Source organism: Euprymna scolopes, chromosome 16 (genome assembly GCF_053919585.1).
Source record: "Euprymna scolopes isolate OS-2025 chromosome 16, ASM5391958v1, whole genome shotgun sequence".
NCBI classification, from domain to species: domain Eukaryota; kingdom Metazoa; phylum Mollusca; class Cephalopoda; order Sepiida; family Sepiolidae; genus Euprymna; species Euprymna scolopes.
In genome coordinates this window covers 27,687,949-27,700,226 of record NC_136497.1, presented here as the reverse complement: position 1 = coordinate 27,700,226, position 12,278 = coordinate 27,687,949, and the positions used below count along the sequence as shown (strand labels likewise).

The following is a 12,278-nucleotide window of genomic DNA, read 5'->3' as shown; positions in this document are numbered from 1 at the left end:
CCCAGAAATTACTCAAACCGTTTACGATTTAAACATTACTTTATTTCATGTATATTTTTAACAGTGGGGTGGGGGATGTTCAATCAGTCCCGAAAATGGGTGAAACCGTTTACGCATTACACATTGCTTTATTTATTTTTAATTTTTTTTTTATTTAATTTTTTTTTTTTTTACATAGGCGTCACCACTTATGAAGGCCGATTGGCCACTCAAGAATAAGGGTTAAAGAGTGTAGAGTAGTCAAAAGGACAATATAGTAATCGATAGTAATGGAAGTTCGGTAAATTTGTTAACTTAAGTGGAACGGCTCATCAGAAACTTGTTCACGTTGGACTTGAAGACAACCATATTATAGACAGCTGGAAAGCAGGAAAACGGAAGACAATTCCACAGGCGTGCAGTTCTAAGAAAGAAGCTTTGATCATGGAATCTATGTTTAGGTTTAGGCACAGATAAAGAGTGGGGAAAATTATTGATAATGTTTTCAGCTAGTCTAGTGTTTCTTGTGAAAGTTTGGCGAGGGGGGACCATAGATTGAAACTCAGTCGAACACTTTCCATGAAAATAACGATAAAGCAGAGACAAACTCGCAACATCTCTTCTGTGAGATAGAGGTTGCAGCGAAGAGAAAAGGACATCTCCCACCAGGCCACGAAGTCTATTTTGAACCCTATCAAGGCAGGACAAGTCTTTTCTAGCAGCTCCTGCCCATATGTGGCAACAGTACTCCATCCTTGGACGTATCCGGCTCTTATATAGATAGAGAATTGCATCAGCAGTGAGATATCTACTGGATCGATAGAAGGATCCGACCATCTTCCCGGCGGCCTTGGCAACAGATTTGATGTACGTATTCCATTTAAGATCAGGAGTAATGGTCAAGCCCAGAAGCCTGTCAAAACTTGAGGCCTCCCCAAGACGAGAGCCATTCATTTTAATTGATGCCAGATGGGGATCAGAACGTTGATGATGTAAAGATAGAAGCTTGGTTTTAGATGCATTAAAAGTAACCAGCCACTCCTTTCCCCATTGTACAACGTGATAAAGATCAGAGGAGAGAGAAGCGGAGAGAACTTGGTCGTTTACTGTCTTAGATGTGCTACCATAGATGGTAGTGTCGTCAGCAAAAATGTCTACGAATGATGTAAGGATGTGATTTGGAAGATCATTAATTTAGATCAGGAAAAGAGTTCGGCCCAGGATGGACCCGAGGGACTCCAGCATTTATACTGTGAGCTTCTGATTTTTGCCCATCAACTACTACTCTTATGAACCTATCAGAGAGAAATGATTTAATAATTAAGACATTTCCAGCTATACCATAGCTGGAGATCTTGTGAAGTAGGCCTTTATGCCATACCCTATCAAAGGCCTTTGATATGTCAAGAGCAATTGCCCTAGAAAGGTTGCCTCTGTCGAGAGATTCGCTAATCCTATGAGATATAACTGTAAGCACATCTGCTGTAGATCTAGTAAAACGGAAACCATATTGTGTGTCACTAAGAAGGTTATTTTTGCTGAGATGGTTGATTACTTCTCTATTTAACACAGATTCTAGCAACTTACTCATGACGCACAGGAGACTTATTGGCCTGTACTGAGAGGGGGATGAGCGATCACCTGAATTCTTAAATACAGGGCATACTGATGAGATTTTCCAGGGTGATGGGAAGCAATTTTCCTTAAGACAACGTTTAAACAGTTTTGTAAGTATGGGTGCTAGTTCTGGTTGAAGTTTTTTTGAGTACTATAATTGGAATACCGTCAGGGCCGGTTGGCCCTGACGGTATTCCAATTATAGTACTCAAAAAGTACTGGAATCAAGATTTTTGATTAGCTTGGCAACATCACATACAGATATTTGTATATCACAGTGTGTTTTCTGATACAGGGGGAAATATTGGGGGTTGGCGGCCTTGGTCGCAAAGGGTAGAATTGGCTGCAAAGTTCTTGGCAAAGAGTTTGGCTTTGTCTGATGCTGACGAGATTAACTCAGGTCCATTGATGATAGTTGGGATAGAGCACACGCTTCTGTTCAGGATTCTGTTTGCAATTTGCCAAAACTGGTGGGAACCAAGTCGCTGCTCAGCTACTTTGGACTTGACGGATCGAGCATACAACTCTCTTGCGTTCTTTATTACTTTCTTACAATGGTTGCTGGCAGTCCTGAAAGCGGCTTTAGTTTCCATACATCTATTACATTGGAAGCAGTGGAAAAAGTGATTTCTGTGCGCAATAGCAGCAGCACATTCTGGAAAAGACCATTGCTGGCTGTTAGGTTTTTGTTGGAACTTTTTCGAGGGTATGAAATTGTCTATACCTCCAATTAACCATTCTGTCAGGTTTGATACTATAGACGACACATCCTTTTTAAACATGGAATGCAGAGGAAGATCCGATATAAATGTACGGAAACTATCCCAGTCAGCCATAGTGTATCGATATACTGTACGATGGCTGCAACCATTAACATTTGGACATTACTTTACTTAATGTATATTTTTAACAGTAGGATGGGAGATAAGAAGTCGGTCCCGGAAATGGCTGAAAAAGTTTACGATTTATACATTACTTTATTTCATGTATATTTTCAACAGTGGGTTGGGGATTATAAGTCAGTTCCAGAAATGGCTGAAACAGTTTACTATTTAGACATTACCTTATTTCATGTATATTTTTAACAGTGGGTTTGAGATATAAAGTCGGTCCCGGAAATGGCTGAAACAGTTTACTATTTAGACATTACATTATTTCATGTATATTTTTAGCAGTGGGTTGGGGATATAAAGTCAATCCCGGAAATGGCTGAAACAGTTTACGATTAAAACAACAACAGTAGGGTGGCGGATATGAAGTCAGTCCCTGGATTGAATGAGATAGGCGGAAAACATATAGTAGCAAAATACCCAGCGTCGCCCGGGATCGAATGAGATAGGTGAACGATATATATTAGCAGAATATGCGGCGTCACCCAGGATTGGATAAGATAGGTGAAACATATATACTATGAGAATACCCAGAATTGATTGATTTGTTCGTAATGAAATAATCAACCCAGGCAATATATTAAAGTTATTATTTAACTAAGAGGAATAGACATAGTGGGTTAAAGTTATGAAAGTTATTGTCGAAATTAGTAACATATCCAAGAATTATGAAGACTGATGAAATGTGAATTATTTGATTGGTGTGTTTGTAATGAAATAATAAGCCCAGACAATATATCAAAGTTCTTATATTAGTAGGAGGGGGGCATAATGTGGGTTTTTAATTATAAAAAATGATTGGCGAAATTCGTAACATATCCAAGAATTATGAAAAATGATGAAATGTGAGTTATTTGATTGACGTATTTGTAATGAAATAAGCAGCCCAGCAAATATATCAAAGTTATTATTTTAGTAAGGAGAAGGCTATAAGGTGTGTTAAATTTATGAGAAATTATTGTTGAAATTAGTAAAATATCCAAAAATTATGAAAAATGATAATGTGATTTAATGAATTAGTTTGCTTGCAATGAAATAATTAGACCAGACAATATATCGAAGTTATTATTTTAGTAAGGAGGCGATGATTTAAACAATGATGAAAAATTATTGTCGAAATAAGTAAAATATTAAAGAATTACGAAAAATGACGAAATGTGAGTTAATTGATTAGTGTGTTTGAAATGAAATAATCAGCCCAGAAAATATATCAAAGTTATTATTTAATAGTGTGGGGTTATTAATTTGAGCAAAAAATATAAAAAAGTGATTGTCGAAATTAGTAACATATCCGAGAATTATGAAAAATTAGGAAATGTAAATTAATAAATAGTTATGCTTTTATGAAATAATTGGCCCAGACAATATATCAAAGTTATGTTTTAGTAAGAGAGGGCGATGAGGATGGTTTACATTATAAAAAATATTGTTGAAATTAGTAAGATATCCAAGAATAACGAAACACAATGAAATGTGAGTTAATTGATGTGTGTGTTTATAATAAAATAATCAGCCCAGACAATACATCAATATTATTATTTAAGTAAGGGGAAAGGCAATAAGAAGGGCTAAAATTATGAAAAATTATTGTCGAAATTAGTAACATATCCAAGAATTACGAAAAATGATGAAATGTTAGTTGATTGATTGGTGTGTTTGTAATGAAATAATCAGCCCAGACAATATATTAAAATTATTATTTTAGTAAGAGAGGGCAATAGAGATGGTTTTAATTACAAAAAAAAATTATGGTCCAAAATAGTAACATATCCAAGAATGATGAAAAGCGAGTTTATTGATTGGTGTGTTTATAATAAAATAATCAGACCAGACAATATATCAAAGTTATTATGTTAGTAAAAGAGGGCGATAAGGATGGTTTTAATTATGAAAAATGATTGAAATTTGTACATCTCCAAGAATTATGAAAAATGATATGTGATTTTATGCAATTATGAGTGTGCAATGAAATAATTAGACCAGACAATATATTAAAGTTATTATTTTAGTACGGGGGAGGGTTGATGGCGTCGGTTTAAATGATAAAAAATGATTGTCGAAATTAGTAACATACCCAAGAATGATGAAAAATGATGAAATGTGAGTTAATTGATTAGTGTGCTGTAATGAAAAAATCAACCCAGACAATATATCAAAGTTATTATTTTAGTAAGGGGGAGCTATAAGGTGTGTTTAACTTATGAAAAATGATTGTCGAAATTAGTAACATATCCAAGAATTATAAAAAATTATGAAATGTGAGTTAATTTATTGGTGTGTTTGAAATAAAATAATCAGCCTAGACAATAAATCAAAGTTATTATTTAGTAAAGAGGGAGGTGCAGAAAATATGGGTTAAAATTATGAAAAATGATTGTCGAAATAAGTAATATATCCAAGAATTAAGAAAAATGCTGAGATGTGATTTCATGCATTAGTGTGTCTGTAATGAAATAATAAGCCCAAACAATATATCAAAGTTATCATTTTATCAAGGAGGGGGGAGATAATGTGGGTACAAATTATGAAAAATGATTGTCGAAATTACTAACATATCCAAGAATTATGAAAAATTATGAAATGGAGGTTAATTGATTTGTTTGTTTGAAATGAAATAGGCAGCCCAGCAAATATATCAAAATTATTATTTTAGTAAGGTTGAGCGATAATGTTGCTTAAAAATATTTTAAAAAAATATTGTCGAAATTAGTAACATATCCAAGAATGAAAAATGATGAAATGCGAGTTAATTGATGTGTTTGTAATGAAATAATCAGCCTATACAATATATCAACGTTATTATTTTAGTAAGGTGTGCGAAATGGTGAGTTACAAATGATGAAAAATTATTGACATTATTAGTATCATATCCAAGAATTTATTACATATGAAAAATTCCGCTGTGGAATTCCCACAGGTCCCGCTAGTATAAATAATTTTTAAAGTGATGAAATTAAAAGCAATTCTTATGGATAAAAAATATATAAATGTTTAGTGCCAATTACAAATATTCTAAGTTTTAAAAATTCACATGCATTTGAAACAAAAAAAATCAAATTTTTTTGTTTCGTGAAAATAATGAAATTAATTTTTTTTAATTCAATCAGAAATAATTTCTTTTAAATTAATGTTTAATGCCATCTACAAAAACTCTATAAAATATTGATCCTAATGCATGAGTCAATGTTTATCACTTGTTAATGTACGGCATAATCACATTGACACACCGGTTCCCGTCAGATCACGGAAGTTAAGCAATGTTGAGCCTGGTCATTACTAAAATGGGTGACCAATTTGGGAAGTCCAGTTGCTGTATGTAGGAGGACGTTGACACCTCCCTGCAAAAAGTTGCAAAAACCTAACATCGTCATCTCCCCTAACAGGGATATACATGCGACTTGGGACTGCTTGTGAATTTCATACTACCATGAAACTTCCTCCTTTGGAGGAAGCCAGTTAAACTCTGAATAGGGTTGGTGCTGACTGCACACACTTGTTAAAGACAATCTATCCGTACCATACAAAATGCAATATCTGCAAATATTTAAATTATTTTCTTTTTAAATTAACAAAGACTATCTTATTGAATATTTTTAAAAATTACTTAGCACAATATGAACTTTGAGAAGTTTGGGAGCATTAGGATGATTGTCTTTATCAATCTTTCATGTAATTACCATGCGTACATAGAAAAAAAAAGATAAACTTTGCAGGGCAATATCTTCTAAAATAGGCTAGAAACCGTCACAATTTTTCTTTTAAGAACTTAAGCAGTCATAGTAGATGCTATAAAAAAATATTATGAAAATTGAAGAGGACATATTTTCTCTAGACAAAAGCTACATAGGTAAAAAAAAATGGATGATTTGGGGGCATGCTTTTGGGTGAGCAAAATTTTATTTTCTACCAGGTATGGGGTTAAAATAATTAAATATTTGGATTCTACAGTCCCTAAATGCCCTTCCTACCAAATTTCAGAAATATTGAATATGTGAAAATATTTTTTTTTTAATTTTATAAAACACTGAAATTTTGTGACATTCCGTGGCATGAATTTAGAAGAAAATATGCAAATTTTACACCCTCCCCTCCTAAAATCCGAACGGTAAGGTTTTGGACCAAATAATTTGGCAAATTTTCCTAACCCATGAAGGGGAATACTTGTGCCAAATTTCAAGTAATTCGGTGTTGGTGAGTGTAATGGCCTGGTGAATTGACATGGAATGACCCTTTGATCAAAATTTTAATGTAATTTAAGTATATTTAATTTAAACATTCTTTGAAAACCATAAAATTTTCCTGTTTCTTCTCCATGCTCACTGTGACGGATGCTGACAGCTCTGGACCTGATGCAAAGGCATCGGAAAACACTTCATCAGACAAGTAATCAGGTCCTTAGTACAAAGGAGTATGTGACCTTGCCAATTTTCACGTGATCATGAGATCAGGGAGAAGTGTAGTGAAGCTAATACACAAAATTAATATTCTTATTAATTCGAACAAATTAAATGAAATATTTATGAAAAAACTATTGAAGTAAAATGAAAAAAAAAGTAAATATTTTCACTTTGGTCTACTGTAATTTTTGCAACACTCTAAAAATGTCCTCTTTATACGTTAGTTTTCGAGGTCTTTTACTCATAAACTTTACGATTATATATATATATATATATATATATATATATATATATATATATATATATATATATATATATATAACCAGAAACTGATTAGGTCATGCTGAATTAGGATATGTTAACTTTTGTAAGTTATACATGCGACTGGGGACCACTTGTTCATTTGATATTCCCTAAAAAGATCCTCCTTCTGAAGAAGCTGGTTTAATCCACTGAAAGTGAATGCCACTGGTAAAATAATTTTGTAAGTGTATCTCATATAGTTTCTGAGATTAGGACGGACGGACGGACGGACACACACACACACACACACACACACACACACACACACACACACACACAGATGAAAAATCTAGCTCCCATTTATAGACTAGAAGATCAAATTCTCAAAACATTGAAAAAGAATCTGGAAAAAAAAAAAATCATTAGTTTTTAATGTTTACAAGTGTTCAGTTCACTTCCAATGCATAAGTTTAGTAATCACATTCATATATTGCAAGTGGTATGCACACTGTATAAAGAGCAAATAATTGGTGAAAAAAATGATGAAATGGTTGGCCTGAATATCTTATTACCATTATTAAAGAGCTGGCTACCCGGCATTGCCCAGTCGTACGATACGCTTAAACATGATATTTTAATGTATGCAGATCGAGTATGTATTATTATAGAATCAATCCTCTATTGATTATTGTATACTATGAGGAATTATTTACCTGGTGGACTAATTTGCAAAAAAACAAAATGATAATGTCGTTCACCAAATTTCATCTATGTTTACAATATCACGTCAGCTGATATTCAGGCTTGATGATGAACTCATTAATAAAAAAAAAATTAAAATAAAATGGTGAGGTACACCCGGTCTTGAACAGGGGGATCATTCGATCTGTAGTTAAATGCTTTACCACTGAGCTATATCTCTAGATAATAAATCTGTTTTTTTTTTAAAGAAATGATTTGCTGAGATCTTATTATTTCCCTTGGCTGGTGTAAAATATTCCCTTGTAAAAATTCTTTTTTTATCTATAAGAGAGAAATACTATTTTTAAGATCGGATTTTTTTTTTTTTTTTAATTTTTGTACAAAACATATCTAAGAACACTGCCAGACGTATAAATTAGCTTTGTGTAAAATTTGCAAAAAATCAGCTCAGTCGTTTTTGGAACCTATGTGGAAAGAACTCACACACACACACACAAAGTGACTTTTATATAATAGTAGAGATATTGGATGGGAAGTCACATCATAGAGAAGAAAATGGAATTTGAAAACTAAGTAATGATTTAATAGCAGAAGGTCATCTCACAAATGCTTGTAACATGGGCCAGTGGATATAAATACTTAAGAATTTCCCACCCCTTCCCAAAAAAAGAACACCATGACAAGACTGTGTTTGAAGACACAAACAATCAGCTGTTTACACTAAAAATGATGTTCATGTAATTTCTTGTGAATTGAAGAGGACGAGTCATTTACTGATTTGATTTCATGTTCAACCTCCATCACTCCTAGATAGCAGCTGACATAACCGAGACATAAATATGACCCAAAATTATATAAGATTACTTCTTTTTTTTTTTTTTTTATTACTGTACGGATTTCAGTCACACACCATTCAACTAGAAAAAATGCTTTACCCAACATTGTAATGCCTGAAGTCAGTGTCCCTAATGATGCAGGCTTAAACCGAGATGAGAGGGAAAACTAAAATAACTAAATACCAAGGTTTTATATACGACATGAAAAGAAACTGGAATCTTAGAAAGATTTCTATCATTCCAGTAATTATAAGAGCAACTGGACTCATGAAAAAGAATAAAAAAGCAAACTACCTGGTGAACCAAGTGCAAGAGAGAGAGAGACAAATAATACCATTTAAAGGGACGGTTAGAAGCTTAAAAAGATTGTTCAGTTTGAGTCTTTGAAATAACAAATGAATGCCTGGCATCTAGTAGGATGCCCCATCCCCAGCCAAAACTAAAAGATAAGAAAATTGAAAGAAAAAAAGTTGAGTCAAATCAACAATGTAGACAGAAGGAAACACAAGTTCCAAACAAGACTACCGTAGTAAACTCTTAGTACATATCCTAAACTTTATTTGTATTTTCTAAAAAAAAAAAATAAAAAAAAAAAAACTTTTACTGTGGACAAACACACACAATGCAACCAAATTTATTTTGGTAGCACAATTAGTCACTGAATTATGACCGTTCAAAGTTTGTTACAAATTAAAAAAAATTACCATCTTGTGTAGTGTTAGTCCATGAGCAAAATTTCTGTGTATAACTAAAAAAAATGCAGACTTTGAACAAATAAAAAAAAAAAATCCTTACAAATGCAATACCAGCTTATGCCAAATAAAAATTAAATATAATATAAACAATAATTATTTAATCAAGTCAGCCTAAACATTGGCCAAAAATCTCATTATCTCTCGATAAAGAAAGTACAAAAATGACACAAAAGTACAACTTTGTTCATATAAAATCTATTTCAATAGTGAACACACTGAATCTTCTTAATATGATCCATAGCACATTAAAAAGCAAGCTACACTTTGAAAAAAAAAAACACACAAATTTAGATCATGTAAAAACAGAAACAGAATTTGATAAAACAGTAAAAATTTCATTTAATTATGTTATCAACCTGGATTTTTGTTATGAAAATCAACTTAAAATCATATATTAAGCCACCATATTGATAAACGGACATTTTTAAGATAACACTGTTATCATATGCATAGAGAACCATAATATTGTGCACATTTCATTGAAAACATCAACAGTAAAAAAAGAAATTGCTCATCACTGCAAAAAGTGTTCTAACTTGAAGCAACCTGGAAAACACACACTATTAATTACGCAAGATAAAGAATTTATAAAAACAATAAATTTTATTTACATCCAAATTTTATGGAAATGGCTTTAAAAAATAAACTACATTTATCCATTTTTGTACGCTAAACTAGTTGGTTAATACTTTGAACATTTCTTTTTTACATTAGCCAACAAAACAAAAAGGGATAAAAAATAAATAAATACACAATAAATAACATCGAAGGCAAGATAAGTTACTGTACTACTTAGCTGGATAATTTTTTTTATTTTAAAGCAATTTTGACTTCGAAACAAAAATAGTGTCAAATATGTTGACTTAGAACAACAGCAACAAAAAATGATGGTCTTCTTGCAGTAATCTCGAGCCTTGGTAATTGCTAAAGAATCGAAAATAAAACAAAAAACTGATGGAAACACAACCAATAAATGCCATAAATCTTGCAAAAATGTAATGCTATCTCAGTATTTTGTTTAATTTTCAATTTTTGAGCAATTATCGAGGCTCGACATAGCTTCAAGGAGACTGCCATTTTTTACCTGCTCTAACTCAACAGACTTGAAGTTATTTCATTTTTCAAAAATAAATAAAGTAAATAAAAGCGTAACTTATCTTGCCTTTGGTAACATTTATTTGTTGTATATTTGTTCACCCCCTCCCCCTTTATATATATATATATATATATATATATATATATATATATATATATATATATATATATATAGCTAATTCCGGTTTAAAAAAGTTACAATCAATTTTTTACAATTAAAAGCAAAATTTTACAAACAAAAACAAACTTAGCCACAAGAGCCTATAGGAAATTTGGAGAGGGGAAGAGTGCAGGGGCAGGGCCTTTGTAACTATGATAATTTGGGACTTTGGAAGATTAATCTTGACTGGCAACATTTACCACAATACCACATTCACTCTATGGGGTTAAACCTACTTGATCATTTCCCAGCGTTTTAACAAAAATATTTACATTTGTGATTTTTTATTTATTTATTTATTTATTTATGTGTGTGTGTGTGTGTGTGTGTGTGTGTGTGTGTGTGTGTGTGTGTGTGTGTGTGTGTGTGTGTGTGTGAGTATTTTTCTTTTGTGTGTGTGGGTGTGTGCGAAAGAAAGTTCAATTCATTGAGAAAGAATCTTTACATTTGGTATATAAATCTGTACAAAAAAGTTCGTGGGGGAGGGGTGGGGGCTAAATAAAATGTCCGCGAAGGTAGGAAAAAACAAAACATAATGAATGCCTAGTGGGGTATGTTAGTATGGCCCCTCCCGAACTTGATTAAAGTGGTAGATCGCCCACTATTTTCCGGGGGACCGAAAACAAGCAGGAAGAGCTCTAGTTGTTTTGTTGGCTAATGTAAAAAAATGCCGTCTACTCTTAGATTCAGTGTTTATAACAAAACGTGGAGAGAAATGAACAGTGTGTGGACGAACGAGTCAAAATGTGTAAATTTAAGAGTAAAATAGACAGAGGATGACCCCCCACCCTCCACTGTCTCCAATTTTGAGGACCTTGTGTCAAATTTGTTAAAATTGTACTTTTTCTTATTTTAGCAAATAGATAATTCCAAGCAACCTAAATAAAGTTTTTACTTTTATTATATCTAAAACTTTTAATGAATGGATAAGATTTCTATACTTTTATTCATATTTAAAAAACTTTCAAATGAATCGTTTTAGATTTTACATGATTTTTTTTTTTTTTTTTACATAGGAGTCACCACTTATCAAGGCCCGGAGTTTATTCGAGGATAAAGGTTAGTGAGTGTACAGTAGTCAATTGGGACAATATCGTAGTAATCGTTAGTAGTGGAAATTTGGTAAATTGGATTACTTAAGGGGACGGCTCATCAAGAACTATGTTGAATTTAACGACAACCAAATTGTAGTCAGCTGGAAAGCAGGCAAACGGAAGAGAGTTCCACAGGCATGCAGTTTAATCTAGTACAATAATAATTGCACTTAAACGGACAATTAGAATCTTTAAAAGATCTCTCAGTTGTAATATATGTGATAGCGGATGAGTATCTTACATCTCGTAGGATGCCCCATACTCAGCTTGAATAAACTGATAAGAAAAGTAAATATAAAAAAAACGTATTTTAAATTTGCAAAAATGATAGGTGGAAATTTTAATTGCAAAATCTTTTTACCTCATGGGGGTTGACAAAACTATTTTTTGAAAGGGTTGAGGGAGGGTAATCAGTTTATCTGTGAGAAGTCTAAGATAATATTCAACACTCAGCGATGACGGCAATATCCCCAGTTTTTGCATGCATCAATGAGATGCGGCACATCACCG

General features: G+C 32.7%; 1 protein-coding gene and 1 pseudogene across 1 annotated transcript in view; one reads left to right on the top strand and one right to left on the bottom strand.

Moving 5' to 3' along the window:
* The window catches only part of LOC145295902 (inactive rhomboid protein 1-like), a 131,993-nt gene that overhangs the window by 84,748 nt on the left and 34,967 nt on the right, over positions 1 to 12,278 (bottom strand). The window lies entirely within an intron of this gene.
* Positions 5,687 to 5,805, top strand: LOC145296368 (5S ribosomal RNA; annotated as a pseudogene).